General features: G+C 45.9%; 1 protein-coding gene across 8 annotated transcripts in view; it reads left to right on the top strand.

The window, feature by feature from the left end:
• Positions 1–1,062: 1,062 nt before the first annotated feature.
• PC (pyruvate carboxylase) overlaps positions 1,063–24,737 on the top strand; it is a 105,131-nt gene continuing 81,456 nt past the window's right edge. For 2 of the 8 annotated variants that reach the window (XM_082478198.1, XM_082478195.1), the window contains exons 1-3: positions 1,087–1,177; positions 1,566–1,705; positions 6,029–6,067. The gene's annotated coding sequence lies outside the window, so the exon portion shown is untranslated. Of the gene's footprint in view, positions 1,178–1,565; positions 1,706–1,748; positions 1,767–6,028; positions 6,068–8,243; positions 8,478–24,737 lie in introns of those variants that run through there. The other 6 variants (XM_082478200.1, XM_082478197.1, XM_082478193.1 and 3 more) reach the window with 5 other exon arrangements.

Raw genomic sequence — 24,737 nt, 5'->3', positions numbered from 1 at the left:
AATCTGGAAAACTGGAATTTTAATCCTTGTTCTGGTACTGAAATAGCTGTGTTGGATTGACCCAGGTTGGAGTTCAGCCAGATATGTGGAAGGAAGGACAAAGAAATTGGAGAGACAAACAAAATGGACACAACACAGGGAAGAGAATGGAGTTGTAATATCTCTCCACTCTCAATCATCAAATTTTAGTTAAAAAGATGTTCTCATAGTCCTTGATTCTCCCAACTGTCTAGAAGCAGGTTATTTTTTCTCCATGCCTTGATTACCATCTGATGTACCTTATATTTTATTTTATTTTATTTTATCGTCTGTCTTCTCTCACTGGGAGGCAGAAATTTTGGCTTGTTTTGGTCACTCCTGCATCTCCTGGTTGGCACAGAGCCCAATTTTTGAAGCTTTCCGTTCAACCAAGCCTTCTAAACCCTCTAGGTCCTGAGTGGCCTCTATTTACAGATTAGGAAACTGAGGCTCAGAGAGGCGAGGTTGCTTGTCCAGGGTCACACCGAGACTCCTGCCCGTCACCATCACCCCCACAGCTGCTAAAAGACAATCACGTAAACCCGTCTGGCACAAGCGCCATTTCCTTCCTCCTGCCCTTCGCAAACACTTTTCCTCCGACCTCTTCTCCACCCACTAGCGTGCACCTGAGTCTACCCGGATCCCTGAGCCCGAGGTCTATCTGTTGTGCTTGGGGTTTTGAGAGACACGTGCTACCCGGGTGAATGAATCGCACGTCCCCACCCCCGCCAACAGCCAATCACAGCCTGTCAGAGCCCGGCCACTTCCGCCTATTGCGGGCCGCGGCTGGGGCCTTGAGGCCCACGTGGGGCTCTGGAGACAAGGGAGTAGGTGGTGGTGCGCCAGGGGCGGGCTCCCCCAGCCTCGTCACCAATCCAAGGGCCAGCCGGGGACGGGAGGGGCGGGGCTGATGTGGGGCGCCAAGGCTTAAACGTGACGGGCAGGCGGGCGTAAGGAGGAGTCCCGGGCAGGGGAGCGGTGAGTGACAGAGGACGCTGTCCAGTAACAGGAGGGGTTGGGCTGTCTGAGCCAATAGGAAGTCCGTAAGGCGGGACTGGGACCGCAGCAAGTTCGGTTGCGCGGAGACCGCAGCTGTTCCCTGTCAGTGGAGGCAACGGCGGTAGAGGCGGTGGCGGCGACTTGCGGCAGCAGCGAGGAGGTGAGTGCTGGCGGCGCTGTGCATTTTCCTCTTCCCGCAGCGGGTCGGAGCGGGTGGGCGTGCGCCGGCGCTGCCGCGGGGGACGCTTATGTAAGGGTCGCGCGCGCCAAGGCGGCGCCGGCTCCACGAGTGACGGCTGGAGGAGACGGCAGCGGGCGGTGCGCGACGCGACGCGACGCGCGCCGCCCCTCCCCTCCCCCTCGCCCTCCCGCGAGGGACTGTTTGCGCGAGCCCGCCCCCCACCCCCGCCCTGGGGACCCCTCGCCCCAGTTCTCCGGGCCCGCCACCCCGCGAGCATCCTTCCCGCGCTGGCGCAGCCCGGCCTCGTCCACTCGGCGCCCTGGGGGCCGCCGGCGGCCTTATTCCTGCTCTCGGGCCCATTTTGCAGATGGAGAAACTGAGGGCACGGAGCCCTCAAATGCCTCGCGCGAGGTCCCTGAGGGCTCGAACCCAAGTCTGTCAGAATCCGGAGCCCAAGTGTTCCCCACCACACTGGAAGTTGCTCAGCTCTGAAGAAAGCCGTGGCGTGTAAGGCGAGGGTTTTCCGTGTTACGAGTGCCTGCACTCTGCTTCCCATAGGATCCTCCTGGTAACCCTGGGGGGCATTCTTGTAATTCCACTTAGTTTCAGAAGGGGAAGCTTGGGGCGCCCAGAAGCAGTGATTAGGAGGAGGTGGGGCTGGGCTCAGCCCGTTATTTCTACAGCTTTTAGCAGTTTACAAAGTGCAGTGAGTAGCTGCTGGCCCTCCGGGAAATGCCCTCCTGGGTACGCAGTCTGAAGCCCTGGCTTTGAGGACCTGCCATACAGGTTCCTCCCAGCACATCTTGCTTTGTGTACTTTGGAGTGAGTTGTTTCACCTCTGGGGATCCCTTTCCTCATTTCACAAGTGCCGGGGCTAGGTCAGGTCCCTAGGTCCCTGGGAGTTTTGAAATTCTTAAAAATCTGATTAAAATTCATTTTGTGGTAAAGAGGAGGCCAGGGATCTCCATTCTGTAGCTGAGAAAACTGAGGCTCAGAGAGGTGCCGCTATTAGCCAGATCATAACCAGAGCCTCCCCAGTCTTTACCAAGAAGTCTTTGCCTTCCCGTTGCTCCCTTACCCACTGCTACCAGCAGCCTTGGCCTCCCCACCCCCCCCACCCTTCCCCTGCCTGTGATGCAAATACTGGAGTGGATGTGCTCAGCATTTCGATGCCCTCGCAGCTACAGCTTTTCTGCTTGCCTGCTCTTCATCTAAACCCTTGAACTCTTCGTCACATTCTTTGCACACCTGTCATGTTCAGAGCCCTAGACTGGGTGCTGCGCGAAGACGTGGGAGACGAGGTGCCCCAGAACTGCCAACAAACTGGTTGGGGGAGAGAAAAAGAAACAGAGTGTAAGCAGAAAGTCAGCATGCCGCAGATGTTTGTAGAGAGCTGGTGTGGGCGAGGTATGGCCCGAGGAGGACGTGGAAGAGGAAGTTCCGTAGAGGCTGGCAAATCAGGGCAAAACTCACACCAAGGCCAGGGACAGGAGAACTGGACTGGCTGGGGGCTGGATGGGCATGGATTAGGGAAGGCTTGGTGGAGGAGGCAAGTTGTGAGCCTCCTTTTTTTTTTTTTTGGCTGCGTTGGGTCTTCGTTGCTGTGTGTGGGCTTCCTCTAGTTGTGGTGAGCGTGGGCGACTCTTCGTTGTGGTGCGCGGGCTTCTCATTGCGGTGGCTTCTCGTTGCGGAGCACAGGCTCTAGGTGCATAGGCTTCCGTAGTTGTGGCTGGCGGGCTCTATAACGCACGCTCAGTAGTTGTGGCTCGCGGGCTCTATAGCGCAGGCTCAGTAGTTGTGGCTCGCGGACTCTATAGCGCAGGCTCAGTAGTTGTGGCTCGCGGGCTCTATAGCGCAGGCTCAGTAGTTGTGGTGCACAGGCTTAGCTGCTCCGTGGCATGTGGGATCTTCCCGGACCAGGGCTCGAACCTGTGTGCCCTACATTGGCAGGCGGATTCTTAACCATTGCGCCACCAGGGAAGCCTGAGTTGTGAGCCTCTTGATTCCACCGGGGCCAGCAGTGATGAGGCAGTGATTGGATTTGAGCAGCCAAGGTTTTATGATGAAGTACAGGTGAGTTTTAAGTAACTGGAACCTGGCAGAGGAAGGCTGAGGAAGGTGGAAGGAGAACGTGGAGGAGATAGCACTTCCCAGTTGAGTGTGAGAAGTTTGGTTGGTCACCTCGCAGAGGCCTGTGCAGGAGGCATTATAAGGTGAGGGCACTTGCTAAGGTGCGGGTGAGTCAGAAGTGAGATTGGGTCCAGAGGCGCCGGGGTGCTTGGTTGGGCTCTGAGGGCCCAGCAGCAGCGGGCCTGAGCTACAGTCTGTTCTGTTTGTGTTCTAGTAAGCAACCTATGAGCACGTGTCCTTGTGAGAAGTTTCTTAGTGGCTGCTCTGCCCTGCAGAAAAGGGCTTTGTTCACTATAGTTGCACAGTATCTATTGGTTGAATTGAATTAGTCTGCCATTCAGAATTTCCACAGTTTACCCCAGAGTCCCCTCTGCTCCTTATCTCTTTATCTTTCTCTACTGAAGCCTGTCCCAGCTTGACTGACTCTCTCCGTGCCAGTTCTCACTTCCAAGATCATCTCTCAGAGGGGTTTGCCTTGATGTTCTAACCCCGGTGGATCCCTCTTGCCTTTGAGGTGCCAGTACAGGTGGCTTGTCGTTTTTTGTTTTTTTTTTTTTTAATCCTCTGCCTTGTTTTCCCTTTGTCTCACTTCCAGCGCCCTGGGTGCTGTGCTAGGTCCCTGTCCTGACACTGTTTGCAGAGGCGTGGGGCACTGGGGCACAGCAGGACTGCAGATCCAGGTCTCATTCCAAGTCGCAGCACATTCAGGGGCTGCAGGGATGATTGTCGTATGTCAGAGGATCTGGGCGGAAGGCCTGGGCAGGCCCCAGACTGTCCAGATCTCTCCCTGGCACTTTACCGCGTGAGCTGGAGACCTCAGGCCGGTAAACATTTCCCGTGAGGACTAGTGTGGGCCTTCTCTCTGGCTCCCTCCCAGTAGCATCTTACTCTCTTCTGAACAGGGCCCTCCTCCTCCCATCCAGAAGGCATGCCTGTTTGGGGGCAAGTTTCTCTTCCAGACACATCGTTCACAGAAGTGGGGCATTTGCCTGCTCTCTCTGAAGCCTCACCTGGGCCCGCCTGACCATCTCTTCCCTTCCATCTGTCTTAGCTGCCTCTCGTCTCAGCTGTGGATACTTTGCCAAACTGTCAAAGGAGTAAGGCCTGACAGTGGAAGATGGGATAATGACGAAAAGAGGAAACCGTTTCCTCTCCCTTACTGAATGAAAAGATAGGCTCCCACCTGTTGGGCTTTTTCTTCCCTTTGACCCCACAGGTACCCTCTTCTGCCTCAGCCTCATCTGAGACTACTGGCTGTTGCCCCGAAACTCACTTCTTTGTGTCCTTCTGATCTTGTTCCTGGTGATCTTGACTCTGCAGGACTTTTCCTCTTCTCTTGTCCTGTCGAAATTACTCTTCAGGCTTTCCGGCATTAAGCCTTGCTGAATCTATTCAGCTGGACGTGGGTTCTCTCTTTTAATAATAATGATGATAAATAATGATTGATTGTTATTAATAATAAAAGTCAACCTTTGTTGAGCTCTTACTGTGTGGTGGCAGGGACCTTGCTAAGCCCCTTTTATGTATTATTTGATTATCACAACAACCCTACAACAAAAGTACAGTTAGCTCCTTGTTTACAGATGAGGAACTGTGAGTGAAATAACTCCCCCAGAGTCACACAGCTAGGAAAGGGCACGGCTGGGGTCCTCCCCAAGCTGTCAGGCTCAGCGTACACGCTCGGGTCCCTCTCACGTATTATCCTGTTCTTAGCTCTATTAGCTAGCCCCCAACAATGGTGCTCTATGCAGGGTATGTGCTCAAGACGTATTTTATTGAATTGAATGCCCCAAACATTCATTTTCAGCCTTGACATAATCTACCAAGGCAACTCATTTTCTTGGAACATGGACTTAGTTCATTTGATGGTTTGCTGGCCTGTGTCTCCATTTTGCTCTTTACTGACCAGTGGCTAAAGCTAACGGACAGGCGTGGCCTTTCAAAAACAAGCAGTCTGTAAACTCCAGAAAGTGGTCACGCACCACCAACTGGGCTCCCATGGGTCCAAGCACAGGGTGTGCTCTTTGTGTGTGGGGTGGTGGTCTCTGCAGGGAGGGATCTGAGGACATAGCCGGCGAAATAGGAGACACATCAGCTTCTTCATTTGTGTCCAGTTGCAGAGTGAGACAGGAACCAGGCTCAGAGAATCTGGAGGCGAGGTAGCTCCTGAAGGATTGGAGGTGGCTCTGCAGAGAAAATTGGCCTGAGGTTGGATGGGAGTGGGCAGGAGGACCAGGCACTTCAGATCAAACAAGAAAAGTTTCTAGAACTTCTTGTTCTTGTGTAGGGGGGTGCCAGAAAAAGGTTTTACTTAAATGCTTCTTACTAGGCACGTCGGCCAACGTCTGAACGCGTCCTCTATACCAGGCACGGTGCCAGTGCTTTGAGTGTGTACCTCCTCGGGAACCCTCCGACCTGGGTGGTGGTGCTACTCCCATTTCACAGATGAGGAAACAAGCTTTGAGTGGTTCTGGGAGCGGGTGGCAAAGCAGCAAGAATAGAGCCCAGGCAGCTGGACAACAGAGCTGGGGTGCTCTCAGCCCCGCGCTGTCCTGGTGGCCCCCCAGTTACCCCTGAGATCAGGGGAAGCAAAGCAGCAGTTCTTCTCTGGGTTCTAAGTCTGTGTTCCTGCTATGCCTGGCTTCTCTGGGGAGTGCCGGGAGAGAAACGAGGGTAACACTTTCTTTTTCTTTTATTTAGATAACGCCTGCCTCCTGAGAGCTGACGATACACTTGAGGGTAAGTCCTGTGCCTGGATCCAGGTCAGTGGGATGCCTGTGGGAGCAGCAGCTGTAGATGTTAGCAGTCCTGGCACGTCAGTGATCAAGCTCACTAAATAAAAAAGGCCAAGCTCTGATTTTTGGAAAATATATGCAGTCTTTGTCTGTTCCCGACTCTCTTGGTTTTCTTGGTTTTCACAGGAAAGTGATGTCTGGCTCCCTGCTGGCCCCAGTTGGCTGCTGGCCAGCCTCAGCAGGAGGCCCTACTTCTGGAAGGGTGTGGCTTGGGCCGCCTGGTGGTGGGGGAGAGCGGCGAGGCTCCTCAGGACCACAGGAAGGAAGCATCTGTAGGGCTGGGCAGCCTCTGGGAAGAGCGCTTGAGTCCATGTGGAGAGCAGGCAGCTGGGCACAGGAGGTGGCTCTGTCAGCTGGCTGTAAAAGCACTTGACACATGTACCCAGACAACGATGAGGGGGTGAAGGTGGACTTGCCCCTTCTTCCCCCCACATAGTGCTCTGTGTGGCAGCACGGCCCTGTATAACCTCCCGCTCTTAAGGTTTCCCCTCACACAGGAAACTCCACTGATTGCATTGATCCCGGTGCATCTCCGCAGCCTAAATTCCAAGGCCCTCGGGTCCGGGGTCCACCTGATGGCCTGTGAGAGGGCCCTAGCCGGGCACGGTCCTGGCTCTGTGTAGCGTCCCGCCTGCATTTCAGACACTGATATGCTCTTCCCTTCATCCAGAGGCAGGCCAGCCGCTACCCCGTGTTTCACAACCAGGTGCCCTGGGAACTTAGTGGCTCAGGGACAACTTTGCCCAGAGCTCAGGTCCAGTGCTCAGTGTGGAGATTCCTTTGTCGGGGGATTTTTTTCAGATGATCCTTCAGAACCCATAAGCTGTTCTCCGTCCTGAGATTTTTCCACAGTCCTCACGTGTCCTAGGTCTTGGGCCAGGAGTGGCCGTTTTCCACTCTGAGATGGAGTTTGCTTGGAAAAGTGGGCGGAGTGTAAAGGCAGGTGGTATGAGAGGAAATGCCTCCGGACCTTTGACGGACTCCACCCTCCACAAACTTCCCACTGTTCTCTCTGCTTGCTCTCGGTCTCCCATCTTGGCTGATAGAGTTGAATGTTGTTGCTCTTACTGGCATCCCTGTGAGGAGAAGAGGGGCAGTTGGGTGACAGTCCCAATTTCTCAGCTTACGGAGCTGAGAAATTGGGGCCCAGAGAAGGCTAATTAGCAGAATCCAAGATTCTGACACCCCTCCTTTTTTTTTTCCCAGAGTGTCATCTTTTTTTTTTTTTAATTTATTTTATTTTTAATTTAAATTTTTTTTTAATTTATTTTATTTTTTATTTATTTTATTTATGGCTGTGTTGGGTCTTCGTTTCTGTGCGAGGGCTTTCTCTAGTTGTGGCAAGCGGGGGCCACCCTTCATCGCGGTGCACGGGCCTCTCACTATCGCGGCCTCTCTTGTTGCGGAGCACAGGCTCCAGACGCGCAGGCTCAGTAGTTGTGGCTCACGGGCCTAGCTGCTCCGCGGCATGTGGGATCTTCCCAGACCAGGGCTCGAACCCGTGTCCCCTGCATTGGCAGGCAGACTCTCAACCACTGCACCACCAGGGAAGCCCCCAGAGTGTCATCTTTTCTTGCATGTCTTCCCCAAATCCATCAGTAGGAAGGGAAAATTAGTCGCCAGGAAGGGTCTTCTTCTGCCAGGTCATCTAATTTGTTAAAGCTTGTTTGGCTTTTCAGTCCCTACTTCCCTCCTGAGTCCATGGAGCTTTGCTTAGTTACTGTAACTGAGACTCTGCCATTGAAGGTTCCCGCCTTCCCCTGTCCTCCTCCTTTTGGTCGCCTTGGTGATCCTGGAGGGAGGTAGATGTGGGCTTTTTTTTTTTTTTAAGTATTATTCCAGAAGGCATAACCCTGGGTCATCTCAACACCCCCTCATTGCTGCTGTTCCTCACCTCCTTACCCTGATTTGCCTGTGGGCCGGGGGGCATTTGGCAGTGGTGCTGGGATATCCAGGGCAGCTCTAGGTACATTTCCACCAGCTGTGGACCAGACTCCATATGTGGCAGCTCCTCTCTGGCTGAGGCCTCGGGAAAATTCCATGATCTGGCTGTGCTGAGTCATGCTTAGTCTCTGAGGATACGTGTGTCACCTTTCGCATGTCTGTCACTGGTCAGCCCAGGGTCTGGGAAAGGCTGCAGTTACTATAGAGTGATATCATGCTGCTGATCTTTTCTATTTGCCCATCGCTGTATGCTTCTCCGAGTGCTTTTACTAATGTGCTGTTTATCAATGTGAAATTGATTAATATTAAATCATTTATAATAAGTGGATTATTCTGGAAAACATTCCTCTCATGAATGAGGAAACTGAAGTTCGGTGAGACCAAGTGACTTGGTGAGTTTTGGGTGACTGGTGAGTAGCCTGTTTGAGTGAGATTTTTTAATCATCCCCCCGCCCCCGGGTTTTTGTGTAATGCAAAGATTATTCAGAAGTTACTTTGACTGTAAAAATTGATTTTCAGTTTGTTCAAGCTACAAACTCAAAAATCTCATTCTTCCTTTAAGGGCCAGTCTTCTACATTTAGCTTTTAAGTGTAGTCTACAAATCTTTCTGTTCTACTTATGATTCTAGAAAATTTTAATAATCACTTTAAGGGGTCTTTGGGTTAATACTTGATCCATTTGCAATCTTAACTCATTTGAAAATTTTAAATTGAGTTTATGAATTACATTCAACTTCCTTTAATAATACTTGCAATTGTCTGATTACCAAATCTTTAATACTTAAATATTCCTGTTTAACTAATAAATTAAACTGACTCTTAAATTTTCTTAAACATTCCTATACTGTTTTATCTTATTTTTTCACACAGCTTTACTGAGGTATTTTTGACATAATAAATCACACATATTTAAAGTGTACAATTTATATTTTGACATATGCATGCACTTGTGAAACCATGACCACAATTAAGATAGTGATTATCCAAAAGTGTCCTTGTGCCCCTTGGTAATCCCTGCCTCCCACCCCTCTCTGCCTCTACCATCTCCAAGTAACCACTGAACTGCTTTCTGTTACTATAGATTAATTTGCATTTTCTGGAATTTTACATAAGTGGAATCATGTATGTACTCCTTTTTTGTCTGGCTTCATTCCCTCAGCATAATTATTTTGAGGTTTGTCTATGTTGCATGTATGAATAGTTCCTTTTATTGCTAAGTAATATTCCATTAGTGGATATTCCACAATTTGTTTATCTCTTCACCTGTTGGTCATTTTAGTTGTTTCCAGTTTTTGGTGATTCTAAATAAAGCTGCTGTGAACCTCTGTACAAGTCTTTGTATGGACATATATCTCCTTTTATCTTGGGCAAATGTGTAGGAGCAGAGTGGCTGGATCATATGGTAGGTATATGTTTAACTTAAACTGCCCGACCATTTTCCAAAGTGGTTATACCATTTTCCATTTCCACCAGCAGCAGACGAGGGTTCTGGTCCCTCCACACCCTTACCAACACTGGAGGCGGTCAGTCTTTTTCATTTTAGCCATTCTGAAAGGTATGTAGTGGCATCTCATGGTGGTTTCAATTTGAATTTCCCTGGTAGCTAATGATGTTGAGCATCTTTTCATGTGCTTATTTGTCATCTGCCAATACTGATATTATTTTATTTTTTATTCGTTTTTTAAAACTTCATCTTTTTTTCTTTTTTTTAAAAAATGTTTTATTTATTTTATTTTATTTATTTATTTTTGTCTGCGTTGGGTCTTCGTTGCTGCGTGTGGGCTTTCTGTAGTTGTGGTGAGCGGGGGCTGCTCTTTGTTGTGGTGCGCGGGCTCCTCATTGCGGTGGCTTCTCTTGTTGCAGAGCACAGGCTCTAGGCACGCAGGCTCAGTAGTTGTGGCGCACTGGCTCAGTAGTTGTGGCACGCGGGCTCAGTGGTTGTGGCGCATGGGCTTTGTTGCTCCGCGGCATGTGGGATCCTTCCGGACCAGGGCTCGAATTCGTGTCCCCTGCATTGGCAGGCAGATTCTTAACCACTGCAACACCAGGGAAACCCCAATACTGATTTTAAACTTAGTAAAATTCCGAGTTAAAATCCTAAGTTTAAACCAATTACTCAGTTACATATTTTAATTGGAATCTTGAGACTGACTCGTTACTCTGAACAGACCAAATTCCCTTGAACATTGAAGTACATAAAGTAACAGATACACACAGATTTCTTAACACAAAATTATAAATACTATGGTTTTTATTTTCTTAGGCATATTTATATGCTTAAATTTAGTCTTCCTGGAATTAAAGAAGCTTGCCTAATAAGGAGATAATGATATGATCTCAAACTGTAGTAAATTACTTTCCTAAGCGACTTTTGGAGTTTCTTTCTCAACTGGGTAACACTTTTTTTATAATTCAAGAGATTGCTGCCCAGGGTGAAACTAGGTCTTAGTCTTTGAATCCAACTGCTAGGCAGAGCCCCGAGTCATTGCCATTTTGCCCCCAATTGGGGATGGTTTGATAGCCCATGTGCCCTGGATTGAAGCATGCCTAATCCTTCTCTTCTCATGGAACTCTGCACTTCTACACCCAGGCTGCTACGCTGTGTGACTGGATTCAATTAATCTACTTGAGGCTTCATTTCTGTGCACTATGGCCACAAAATAGGTGGAATTAAAATACAAAATAGGTGGAATTTAGATTCTGCCTATTTTCCAAACCTTTGATCAAGGACTAGTTTTAAAATCTTGCCAGTGGGACTTCCCAGGTGGCGTAGTGGTTAAGAATCCGCCTGCCAGTGCAGGGGACATGGGTTCAAGCCCTGGTCCGGGAAGATTCCACATGCTGCGGAGCAGCTAAGCCTGTGCGCCACAACTACTGAGCCTGCGCTCTAGAGCCTGCCAGCCACAACTACTGAGCCCGTGTGCCTGGAGCCCATACTCCACAACTAAGAGAAGCCACTGCAATGAGAAGCCTGCGCACTGCAACAAAGAGTAGCCCCTGCTCTCCACAACTAGAGAAAAGCCTGCGCGCAGCAATGAAGACCAAATGCAGCCAAAAATAAATAAGTAAATTAATTAATTAATCAAAAAAAAAATCATGCCAGTGACACAACAGTGCGGGAATTTGAGTCCCAGTCTTCTGTGTCTGGGTCTGGCGTTTCCTCCCTATATCTTACATCTTATCAAATGCAGAGAAAGGGAGTCTGGTACTTAAGGGTTCTTGGTTTCTGGTCAGGCTTGGTTACTAAGAAATTCTGACACCCGAAACCCATGCCTGCCTTTTCGTATTCTTTAGTTCATCCCCCTGGAAATGGTGAGACCCCTGGCCTCTCCCTAACCTCCCAGTGGAGAGCTACAAGTCTCTTTGGAGGGGCATTGTCATCAAACTCTTGTTAGAGATTTGGATATTTTATTTATTTAATTTTTTTTAAAGTGATTTTTTAAAAATTTATTTTTAATTTATTTATTTTTGGCAGCGTTGGGTCTTCATTGCTGTGCGCGGGCTTTCTCTAGTTGCAGCAAGCGGGGGCTACTCTTTGTTGCAGTGCGCGGGCTTCTCATTGCGGTGGCTTCTCTTGTTGCGGAGCATGGGCTATAGAGCACAGGCTCGGTAGTTGTGGTGCCCGGGCTTAGTTGCTCCGTGGCATGTGGGATCTTAGCGGACCAGGGCTCGAACCTGTGTCCCCTGCATTGTCAGGCAGATTCTTAATCACTGCGCCACCAGGGAAGTCCCAGAGATTTGGATTTTAGATGATAAACAGATGTGGACTTGCATTCCTGTCTTGGTTACTGGGTGTGGCCTTAGGAAGCTTGTGACTGGTGAGCGGGACCTGGCTGAAAATTATTAATGCAGTCTGACCTTCCCCTGTTCTCTGATGCTTATGTGGCTCCATATGGGTAAAAGCGCAGGTCTGTGGAGTTCCACGAAAAGGAAATTTGAATGGGAGACTGTCTTAGATTCCTGCTTTTCAGAAGTTTTAAATACAGTCCTTCCTTACCTTTGACTCTGAGTTCCCCCTTCAGGTGGTGAAGGAGCATTGCGTGATACACCACGTGAGAGTCTTATTAAATGGCAGTGACATCACTGAGTATCAGAACCTCCATCCAAAGAGATAGGAAAATGTGCTCCATTTCAGGGCAGGGCATTAAATGGCAGAGGATACAGAGAAAATTAAAACTAAAACTTAAAAAAAAAAAGGCATTTGACAAGGCATTTGACATGACAATTTCAGTTCTAGAAATGTAACCTAAGGTATAATAAGACAAGCACACAAGCATACTAGGCTGTTTGGATCAGCATTTTTATAGCAAAAAAAATGGGAGACCACCAAATGTACATCAGAAAAGGATTGCTACATATGCAGTCCATTCAGTGTTATACAATGCAGCTTTAAACATAGCCCATGTACCCTGATCAAACTGTTGCTGTAAACCTATTACCACAGAGCAAGAGCCAAGATACTTTTACTCGAGAAAGGTAAAACAAAGTGTATAATACCTCATTTTGGTTATTTTGGAACGTTATTCCATTTTTTTTTTCTGGATGCTGGAATTATAAAATTATGTGTTTAATAAATGTTGCTGTGTCTTTGTAAATAATCAGATTTTTAAAAAAATTTAGAGAAGTGTGGCATTTAAGACATTATTTGGGGCTTAAGATCAAGTACAGAGTATTTAAGTATCAGAGTTCTTTTACCCGTATTCTTCAAAAAATTGTTTAGAGGGATGAAAACCTCTTTCTAACTGCCATATGAGATATAGATTCCTCGGGAATGGTGAAATAAGGAGTTCTTAAAAGATATTCCTCTGTAAAAGAAATGAGAAAACTGGCAAAAATTGTCAGAATCAACTTTTTCAGAACTCTGGAAATTAACCAAAGGCTTGCAGCAATCCAGGGAACATTTATTCAAGAAAAATGGCTGACTCTTGTTTTCAACAAAAAATTATGAGGCATGTAAAGAATGGCATGTACACAGGAAAAGACACAATCAGTAGAAACTGTCCCTGAGGAAACTCAGGCCTTAGACTTTATAGACAAAGACTTTAAATCATCTATTTAAAAATATGTTTAGGACTTCCCTGGCAGTCCAGTGGTTAAGACTCGGAGCTTCCACTGCAGGGGACACGGGTTTGATCCCTGGTTAGGGAATTAAGACGATCCCCCATGCCTCGCTGCATGGGCAAAAAAAAATGTTTAAAGAACTAAAGGAAAGTCTGAGAACAATGCCTCACCAAAAAGAGATGATCAATATGGGATAGAAATTACAAAAAAAAAAAAAAAAAATTCTGGAGTTGAAAATTACAATAACTAAAGTGAAAAAATCACTAGGAGCTCAACAGCAGAGTTGGGCAGGCAGAAGAATCAGCAAACTTTTTTTGTTTTGGGTGCGCCACACAGACTGTGGGATCTTAGTTCCCCGACCAGGGATTGAACCCGCACCCTTGGCAGTGAAAGTGCAGAGTCCTAACCACTAGACCACCAGGGAATTCCCAGAATCAGCAAACTTGAAGATAGGTCAATTGAGGTTAAACACTGAGAAACAGAAGGAAAAAAGAATGAAGGAAAATGAGCAGAGCCTCAGACACCTACAGCATACGCATGTTGGGAGTCCTAGAAAGAGGATAGAAAGGAGCAGAACGAATGTTTGATGAAATAATAGCCCTAAAATTCCCAAATTTGATGAAAAATGGTAATTTATATACTCAGGAAGTTCAGTGAACTCCAAGTAGGATAAAATCAAAGAGATCCACACCTAGACACATCATAATCAAAGAATCTTGAAAGCAGCAAGAGATAAGCGACTCATCACAAGGACCTTTGATAAGGTTAAGAGCTCACTTCTCCTTGGAAACCATGGATGCCAGAAGGCAGCGGGATGAACATAGATGCCATATGAGGCAAAACCTTCAACTGTATTTGATCTTTGAGCCTTAGATGGCTCTGATCTCTTCCATCTTCAGGGATAACATGTCAGTGTAGTCCCTAAATAACAATTACTCAAGCTCCTTTCACACTTGACCTGTAGGAATTCTTTTACCAAGTTCCCCTCTGCAGGTATTTTTAGAAATACCTAAGGAATACTTATTATGTGTTCCACCAAGCCTGGGACATAGTTGGGGCTCAAAAAATCTTTGTTAAATGAATAAAATCTACCTGGGTTACTGATTTCCTTGGCCAGCTGTCTATTTTCTCTTCTGGATGTCACTAGTTCTCCCTGTCTCAGGGTTGTTGCCTCCTTCCTCATACTATTTTGCCTTCAACATGCAAAAAGACTTATCTCATAACTTCTCAAAGTACATCTTTTAAAAATATTACCAGGGCTTCTGGGTGGCTCAGTGGTTAAGAATCTGCCTGCCAGTGCAGGGGACACAGGTTCGAGCCCTGGTCCGGGAAGATCCCACATGCCGCAGAGCAACTAAGCCCGTGCGTCACAACTACTGAGCCTGTGCTCTAGAGCCCGCGAGCCACAACTACTGAAGCCCACGTGCCTAGAGCCCGTGCTCCGCAACAAGAGAAGCCACCGCAGTGAGAAGCCCGCGCACCACAACAAAGAGTAGCCCCCGCTCGCCACAACTAGAGAAAGCCCGCGCACAGCAACAAAGACCCAACACAGCCAAAAATAAAAATAAATAAATAAAATTTTAAAAATAAATAAAATAAAAATATTACCAGATATTTCACAAAATTTTACTGAATGCTTGGTGATAGCAGGATGGAATTACAACACAGAAAAAAAAGTTTTGTCCCCAAAGGTGAATTCAACCTTTACCTCAAGAAAAATAGAACAACTACTATAATCTACTAATGGCAGCCTCTCCCCTACCCATCAGCCATCAAGGTTTCAACAAATACTGGGGTCTAATCTCAACTATCTCACCCCAGGACACTATGCAACCAACTGCTGATGTTGTGTTGCTTTTGTTGTTGATAATATTCCTTATATGTGTATCACACTTCATAGTTTTATTCTTTATTGGACAGTTCTCATTGGGACAGGTTAAGGTCGTGGTTTCATCGTCATGGATGATGGATCAGAGGTTCGGGGGGGGTTCAGTGACTTACCCAGCTCCACCAGTAAGAGGCAGAGCCAAGCTTTGGAAGCAGCAGTTCCGGTTCCTGGCCTTGGGTTCTTCCTGCTGTCCCACAGAATATTAGAACATGATGCCTCAGTATCACTGTGCGCAGGTCTGAAAAGACCAACCCGAAACTCTCCGACTTTCCTACTTAAATTAATCTCTTGATCCGTGTTTGCTGCTTTTGTCCCAAAAGCCATTTGTTGTCACCTGGGCTTGTGGCCAGTTGGGAGTCTTCACTCAGGGCAGGGCTCTCCTCCCTGCCATGTTGCTAAGACCTTTTGCCTTTCCTCAGCCTTCCTGGATTTTGACTATTCAGTTCCAGCCGGTTGCAAAACAGCTGTTTGTGTTTTTGCTGACCCGAATCATCTTTCCATCCCTTTTTACTTCTGATATTCTTAAATGGCAGTTTCAATATTTGGCAAAATAAATTCCCCGTGATCTAGTCCTGAGTTTTCACACTTGACTGAATGGTTTAAAAAGGGCAAAAGTTATTACTGTGCATTATTCTAAGAAAGTGTTTGTTCTTTCCTCAAGCATTTGCTGTGCATCTGTGGCAGGCACAGATGGATCTGACGACATGGCGCCTGCCTTCAGTCGCTTATCCTGTGGTTGAGGAGAGAAGGGATGCATGTCCTGGGGCAAAATACATGCTCGCTCAAGTAGTAACTAGCTAATAAGGAACAGTCATAACTGCTGTTTACTGAGTGCTGTTTCTGTGGCAGGTAAGATGTTAAATGCAAAAACGAATGTAGAAAATTACCAGGCAAGTTCCTTAGGCTCTTTGAGCTTTGGTTTCCTCGTCTATAACATAGGGGCAATAAGACCTTCTTCACGGTGATATTGGGGGGATTAAATGAAATAACGTAAAGCGGCACATAGTGGGCACATCCTAGTGGTGGCTGTGTTGATGGGGCCAGTGGAGAATAGTTCCAGGAGAACTCATTATGGAGAGTAGAATACATGAGGCCAAGGGCCTGCAAGCTGAGGGGACTGGGTGGGAGGGGAGCTGCTCAGAAAGGACTTCTTGGGAGAGCTGGCCCTTGAATGAGGGCGTCACATTGGGGTTGGTGGAGAGGAGGGGACGGTACCCAGAAAGTGGCACACGGAGCAAAGTCATGGCGATGAGAAGAGCCAGGCATGGGAACGGTGTGATGCCCCTAGCCTCACTGGCAGGAGGAAGGCGATGGATGGTCCATGAAGGTGGAGATTTGTGTCTGCTTTGTTTTCTGCTGAACCCACAGGACCCTGGCACTTAGGAAACCCTGTTAAAAAAAAAAAAAAGATGCTGTTGGGGAGTAGCGAGCGTCGGGGCTGGGAGATTCATTCTGTGAATGCCCAGCTGCCTGTTGGGATTTGAGACAACAAGAAGCCTCTGAGATGCTTGAGCTGGCGACCCCCCGAAAGGTGAATGGGGTTTTGAGAAACTCTTCTGGAAGCAGTGAGCCGGCTGACCTGGCATGGGGAGAGGCAGGAGGTCAGGGTGGGGGACCAGCTCTGAGAGGCGGTTGTTGTAATTCAGACCTGCTGTTGCCACGTGTGTGGACCAGGGAAGGGGTGGTGATGGGAAGGAAGAAGTGGACACAGAAGAAAGGTTGTCATGGGGAGAAGTGGAGAGAGGACTTGGAGAGCTCTAGTTTGTAACTCTACCTCTGTCCTGAAATGCAGAGCAAGAAAAGCCACGCATTCATGTAGCTGAAGGACTGAGGTCGGGGAAAGTGGAGAGGCGTAGAAATAAGGAGTTGAAATGGGGTGCCATCTTTGGAGATGGGCTATTAAACCCAACTCAAAATTTCCTGAGAAAATTGAGTTTGCTTGAGACCGGAGCAGTTAGTCCTGAGAACTTGCCTGGAGAGAAGTTAGAATAGACGGGGGACACCTGCTGATGAGAGGGGAAGTGCTTGGAGACTGAAGTCACAAGTTAGGGGATGGTCAGCTTTACCTTCTATTATAGAAAAGGTCTGAGTCTAGTCCTGTAGCTGGCCTCTCCCTTTGTTGTTCTTACAACTGTGAGTCAGTTTTCTTCCCCCTCATGACTCACTTTTGCAGCTGGGGAGAACACACAGCTTAAAGAGGCTTTCTCTCCAGGGGGCAGATGAAGGACATTTCTGGGGCAGAGGGCCTCAGAATGTAGCCATTCCTGGCAGACTTATGGCCCCAGAAGGACATTTCAGTCACTGCCTCTTTGAGATTTTTGTCCCAGATCAGCCAGCCCAGCAGAGTAAGCCCAAGTGGTCAGTTATCGATGGGATCCCAGCCAGGGGTCTGATGGTGTTTTTTACCTTCAGCATCTCTGACACCAAATGTGTGCTGTTTTTCCCAGCACCAACAAATTCTCTGACACTCTGACACCAACTGGGTGATCTACAATTTAATTCAGTTCTGACACTAACCACCTGGAGTTAGTGCAGATACCAGAGGTTAAGGGCTCAGTCCCACAAGACTGTCCCTATTTCAGTCCCCAGTCCCCAGTTACCACCTGTACTTCTGACCAACCGGCTAGAAATAGGGCATTCCCACCTAGGTTTGATAATTTGCTGTAATGGCTCATAGAACTCAGGGAAACACTTTACTTACATTTACTGATTTATTTTAAAGGATACAAATAAACAGCCAGATAAAGGGGTACTTTAGGTGAGGTCTGGAAGGATCCAGGCACAGGATCTTCTGTCCCCATGGAGTTAGGGTGCCTCACCCTCCTGGCATTCACCAACTAGGAAGTTCCCTGAACCCTGTGGTTTAGGGTATTTGTGGAGGTTCCATTGTGTAGGCATGATTGGCCATTGGTGATTAACTCAATCTCCAGCTCCTCCCCACTTCCTCGAAGTCCGGGGTTAGGGCTGAAAGTGCCAATCCTCTAATCACGTGGTTGCTTCCTGCGGTAGCCAGCCTCTATCCTGACGCTGTATTTAGGGGCTCACCAAGAGTCATTGTATCAGCACAAACTCAGGCGTGGTTGAAAGGGACTTTTATGAATAACAAAAGGTGCTCCTCTCACCCCTATCACTCAGGAAATTCCAAGCGTTTTAGAAACTCTTGTGCCAGGAACCTAGGGCAAAGACCAAATATATATTTCTTATTATATCACAACATTGCAGGGTCTCTGTGGAATTCTGGGCTTGGATGGGCTGGAGTTGTACCCTGGCTGTGAAATCTTTTGAGATGATGGAGTACCTTCCACCCTGAAATCTGAGGTCTCGTGAAACAGTTACTGATAAGGCAAAGGAAGCCCAGGTGTGACCCAGGTAATGGCCTCAGCAGCGCTACACTTGAATCTAATAGAGTTTTATAACAGGTTACCAAGTGGTAACCCAAAAGATTAGGGCTTGACTTAAAAAAAAAAAAAAAAAAAAAAGAGTTTTATATTTTAGCTCAGTAATACTTGCACCCGGTACAGATGTATAAATGTATAAAAATCTCCTTTTGTTTTCTCTCCCTTATAACCCATTTCCTCTCCCTAGAGGCCACCTCTGGTTAAAGTGTCTTGTCTATCCTTTTAGAGATGATGTGGCCATTTAAAATAGAAGTATATTTCTGTTCTTTTTTTCTCCTACACTCTCTCTCTGCCCTGTGCCCTTTTCATTTATCAATGTATCTTAGAGATCTTCCATATCAGTACAGATGTCTGCCTCACTCTTTTTTTTTTTTAAATAAAATGCACATCTTTATTTGTATATTAGAGAGTCTGAAAGAATATATACCAAACTGTTAATTCTATTTGAGGAAAAAAAGGGAGGGTATCAGTTACTGTGTTTTCACTTGCAAATAATAGAAAATATAGACACAAATATGCTTAAATAATAAATGGAATATATTGACCAAGTAACCAAAAAACTCAGAGGTGAAGTGGGCTTGGGTGAAGGGTTGATACAGGAGTTCAACAGTGTCATTCAGCTGCCAGCTTTTCTCTGTCTTGCCCTTTGCCGTCAAAGGTAAAAGCTTCTTGAGGACATTATGCTAAGTGAAATAAGCCAGACAAAAAAGGACAGATACTGTATGATTCCACTTATATAAGGTACCTAGAACTGTCAAACTCTTTTTTTTTTTAACATCTTTATTGGAGTATAATTGCTTTACAGTGTTGTGTTAGTTTCTGCTGTATAACAAAGTGAATCAGCTATATGCATACGTATATCCCCATATCCCTTCCCTGTTGCGTCTCCCTCCCACCCTCCTTATCCCACCCCTCTATGTGGTCGCCAAGCACGGAGCTGATCTCCCTGTGCTATGCAACTGCTTCCCACTAGCTATCTGTTTTACATTTGGTAGTGTATATATGTCAATGCTACTGTCTTACTTCATCCCAGCTTACCCTTCCCCCTCCCCGTGTCCTCAAGTCCATTCTCTACATCTGTGTCTTTATTCCTGTCCTGCCCCTAGGTTCTTCAGAACCATTTTTTTTTAGATTCCATATATATGTGTTAGCATATGGTATTTGTTATTCTCTTTCTGACTTACTTCACTCTGTATGACAGACTTTAGGTCCATCCGCCTCATGACAAATAACTCAATTTCATTTCTTTTTATGGCTGAGTAATATTCCATTGTATATATGTGCCACATCTTCTTTATCCATTCATCTGTTGATGGACACTTAGGTTGCTTCCATGTCCTGGCTATTGTAAATAGAGCTGCAGTGAACATTGTGGTACATGTATCTTTTTGAATTATGGTTTTCTCAGGGTATATGCCCAGTAGTGGGATTGCTGGGTCATATGGTAGTTCTATTTTTAGTTTTTTAAGGAACCTCCATACTGTTCTCCATAGTGGCTGTATCAATTTATATTCCCACCAACAGTGCAAGAGGGTTCCCTTTTCTCCACACCCTCTACAGCATTTATTGTTTCTAGATTTTTTGATGATGGCCATTCTGACTCGTGTGAGGTAATACCTCATTGTAGTTTTGATTTGCATTTCTCTAATGATTAGTGATGTTGAGCATCTTTTCATGTGTTTGTTGGCAATCTGTTTATCTTCTTTGGAGAAATATCTATTTAGGTCTTCTGCCCATTTTTGGATTGGGTTGTTTGTCTTTTTGATATTGAGCTGCATGAGCTGCTTATATATTTTGGAGATTAATCCTTTGTCAGTTGCTTCGTTTGCAAACATTTTCTCCCATTCTATGGGTTGTCTTTTTGTCTTTTTTACGGTTTCGTTTGCTGTGCAAAAGCTTTTAAGTTTAATTAGGTCCCATTTGTTTATTTTTGTTTTTATTTGCATTTCTTTAGGAGGTGGGTCAAAAAGGATCTTGCTGTGATTTATGTCATAGAGTGTTCTGCCTGTGTTTTCCTCTAAGAGTTTTATAGTGTCTGGCCTTATATTTAGGTTTTTAATCCATTTTGAGTTTATTTTTGTGTATGGTGTTAGGAAGTGTTCTAATTTCATTCTTTTACATGTAGCTGTCCAGTTTTCCCAGCACCACTTATTGAAGAGGTTGTCTTTTCTCCATTGTATACTCTTGCCTCCTTTATCAAAGATAAGGTGACCATATGTGCGTGGGTTTATCTCTGGGCTTTCTATCCTGTTCCATTGATCTATATTTCTGTTTTTGTGCCAGTACCATACTGTCTTGATTACTGTAGCTTTGTGGTATAGTCTGAAGTCCGGGAGCCAGATTCTTCCAGCTCCAGCTCTGTTTTTCTTTCTCAAGATGGCTTCAGCTATTTGGGGTCTTTTGTGTCTCCATACAAATTTTAAGATTTTTTGTTCTAGTTCTGTAAAAAATGCCACTGGTAATTTGATAGGGATTGCATTGAATCTGTAGATTGCTTTGGGTAATATAGTCATTTTCACAATGTTGACTCTTCCAATCCAAGAACATGGTATATCTCTCCATCTGTTTGTATCATCTTTAATTTCTTTCATCAGTGTCTTATAGTTTTCTGCATACAGGTCTTTTGTCTCCTTAGGTAGGTTTATTCCTAGGTATTTTATTCTCTTTGTTGCAGTGGTAAATGGGAGTGTTTCCTTAATTTCTCTTTTAGATTTTCCATCATTAGTGTATAGGAATGCAAGAGATTTCTGTGCATTAATTGTGTATCCTGCTACTCTACCAAATTCATTGATTAGCTCTAGTAGTTTTCTGGTAGCATCTTTAGGATTCTCTATGTATAGTATCATGTCATCTGCAAACAGTGACAGTTTTACTTCTTCTTTTCCGATTTGGATTCCTTTTATTCCTTTTTCTTCTCTGATTGCTGTGGCTAAAACTTCCAAAACTATGTTGAATAATAGTGGTGAGTGTGGGCAACCTTGTCTTTGTTCCTGATCTTAGAGGAAATGGTTTCAGTTTTTCACCATTGAGAACGATGTTGGCTGTGGGTTTGTCATATATGGTCTTTATTATGTTGAGGTAGGTTCCCTCTATGCCTACTTTCTGGAGAGTTTTTTTATCACAAATGAGTGTTGAATTTTTTTTTTTTTAATTTTTATTTATTTATTTATTTATGGCTGCATTGGGTCTTCGTTTCTGTGCGAGGGCTTTCTCTTGTTGCGGCAAGTGGGGGCCACTCTTCATCGCAGTGCCCAGGCCTCTCACTATCGTGGCCCCTCTTGTTGTGGAGCACAGGCTCCAGACGCGCAGGCTCAGTGAATTGTGGCTCACGCACGGGCCTAGTTGCTCTGCAGCATGTGGGATCTTCCCAGACCAGGGCTCGAACCCGTGTCCCCTGCATTGGCAGGCAGATTCTCAACCACTGCGCCACCAGGGAAGCCCATGAGTGTTGAATTTTGTTGAAAGCTTTTTCTGCATCTATTGAGATTATCATATGTTTTTTATCCTTCAGTTTGTTAATATGGTGTATCACACTGATTGATTTGAGTATATTGAAGAATCCTTGCATTCCTGGGATAAACCCCACTTGATCATGGTGTATGATCCTTTTAATGTGCTGTTGGATTCTGTTTGCTGGTATTTTGCTGAGGATTTTTGCATCTGTGTTCATCAGAGATATTGGCCTGTAGTTTTCTTTTTTTGTGACATCTTTGTCTGGTTTTGGTATCAGGGTGATGGTGGCCTCATAGCATGAGTTTGGGAGTGTTCCTCCCTCTGCTATATTTTGGAAGAGTTTGAGAAGGATGGGTGTTAGCTCTTCTCTAAATATTTGATAGAATTCACCTGTGAAGCCATCTGGTCCTGGGCTTTTGTTTGTTGGAAGATTTTTAATCACAGTCTCAATTTCAGTGCTTGTGATTGGTCTGTTTATATTTTCTATTTCTTCCAGGTTCAGTCTCGGAAGGTTGTGCTTTTCTAAGAATTTGTCCATTTCTTGCATGTTGTCCACTTTATTGGCATGGAGTTGCTTGTAGTAATCTCTCATGATCCTTTGTATTTCTGCAGGGTCAGTTGTTACTTCTCCTTTTTCATTTCTAATTCTGTTGATTTGAGTCTTCTCCCTTTTTTTCTTGATGAGTCTGGCTAATGGTTTATCAATTTTGTTTATCTTCTCAAAGAACCAGCTTTTAGTTTTATTGATCTTTGCTATTGTTTCCTTCTTTTTCATTTATTTCTGATCTTTATGATTTCTTTTCTTCTGCTAACTTTGGGGTTTTTTGTTGTTCTTCTTCTTCTTTCTCTAATTTCTTTAGGTGTAAGATTAGGTTGTTTATTTGAGATATTTCTTGTTTCTTGAGGTAGGATTGTATTGTTATAAACTTCCCTCTTAGAACTGCTTTTGCTGCATCCCATAGGTTTTGGGTCGTCGTGTTTTCATTGCCTCTTTAACGGCTGTGTAGCATTCCATTGCCATATGTTTATTGCAAAATATATCACACAGAAGATATATTTAAGACACGTACGCACACACACACACACAAAAACCAAAATAATAAAATGAACATATATGTCCCATCCCCCAGGTTAAGGAATAAAAAGGTTATGACCATGTAAGCCCCCTAAGTGCCCTAACCCCCACAACTCTTCTGACTTTTTTTTTTAATTTAATTAATTAATTTATTTACTTTTGGCTGCGTTGGGTCTTCATTGCTGTGCGCGGGCCTTCTCTAGTTGCAGCAAGCGGGGGCTGCTCTTCATTGCGGTGCGCGGGCTTCTCATTGCGGTGGCTTCTCTTGTTGCGGAGCATGGGCTCTAGGCACGCAGGCTTCAGTAGTTGTGGCTCGCAGGGTCAGTAGTTGTGGCTCATGGGCTCTAGAGCACAGGCTCAGTAGTTGTGGCGCACGGGCTTAGTTGCTCCGCGGCATGTGGGATCTTCCCAGACCAGGGCTCGAACCCGTGTCCCCTGCATTGGCAGGCAGATTCTTAACCACTGCACCACCAGGGAAGTCCGTATTCTGAGTTTTGTAGTAATCATTCTCTTGATTTTCTCAATAGTTTACGATTTATGAACAATCTCTAAATAGCTTACTGTTTTGTTTTTTGTTTTTGTTTTTTAAAAATAGATTTATTTATTTATTTATTTATTTATTTTTGGCTGCTTTGGCTCTTCGTTGCTGTGTGCAGGCTTTCTCTAGTTGTGGTGAGCGGGGGCTACTCTTGGTTGCAGTGCGCGGGCTTCTCATTGTGGTGGCTTCTCTTTGTTGCTGAGCATGGGGTCTAGGTGCGTGGGCTTCAGTAGCTGTGGTTCACGGGCTCTAGAGCGCAGGCTCAGTAGTTGTGGCACACGGTCTTAGTTGCTCCGTGGCATGTGGGATCTTCCCCGACCAGGGCTCGAACCCGTGTCCCCTGCACTGGCAGGTGGATTCTTAACCACTGTGCCACCAGGGAAGCCCCTAACTTACTGTTTAGTTGTGCCTTTTTTGGAACATCATAGACATGGAGTTGTACTGTAGACTTCTGTGACTGGCTTCGCATTACATTGGGATTTATCCACGGGCATGCATGTGACTCCTTTCGTTTTCACTGCTGTGTAGCTTTACGCTGTAGGAATGTGTTACAGTGTATTTATCCTTTCTGCTGCCAAGAAGCCTGTAGGCTGCTTCCATGTGTTTGCTCTTAGGAATAACCGTGCTGTGCACATTCTTATACACGGCCCCTGGTGTACGGGAGCAAGTTTTTCCCGGATATGAAGTAGGAGTGGAATTCCTGCCACATCTAACTCTTCCTGGTTATGCAAAACTCTATTCCAGTGTGGTTGTACTAATTTACCCTTTTTCCCACCAGCAATATAGAGCATTGAGTATTTTCTGACCACCCATGTGGTGGGAATTTGTTCCACAAACCTGTGAGTGTTGTCTTGTGATTACAGCTTCTTGGGGTGAGTTTGTTTTGTTTCTGCAACTGCTCAGTGCCGAAGATAGAGACACTTGATGTTTTGTGCAGGTAGCTCTTGGGGGTGAGGAGAGGTAGATCAGGTTTATTTCTGCTTTACTCATATTCTGAGGGAGTATTGTTGGAAGTCACAACTTCACTGGAGGTAAGGTCTCCTTAGACCTCCCACCTTGGGTGGGCTCTGGGCTCTGCCTGTGTGCCCTTTGAAACTTTGAAAACTGAAGCTCAGGTTTGCCTTGGTTCTGCAAATGCCCTCAGGGCAAAAACTTCAATGTTTACTTGCCTCTCTGGGTTTCTGCCTCTGCTTAGATTTGGACCCAAGTGTTCCTTATTTTCTTGCTAACTTGTGTATTCTTTTAAGAAAAAAAATT

This window comes from Balaenoptera physalus (assembly GCF_965194825.1).
Source record: "Balaenoptera physalus genome assembly, chromosome: 10".
In the NCBI taxonomy this organism is placed as follows: Eukaryota; Metazoa; Chordata; class Mammalia; order Artiodactyla; family Balaenopteridae; genus Balaenoptera; species Balaenoptera physalus.
This window is presented reverse-complemented; position numbering and strand designations above follow the sequence as displayed.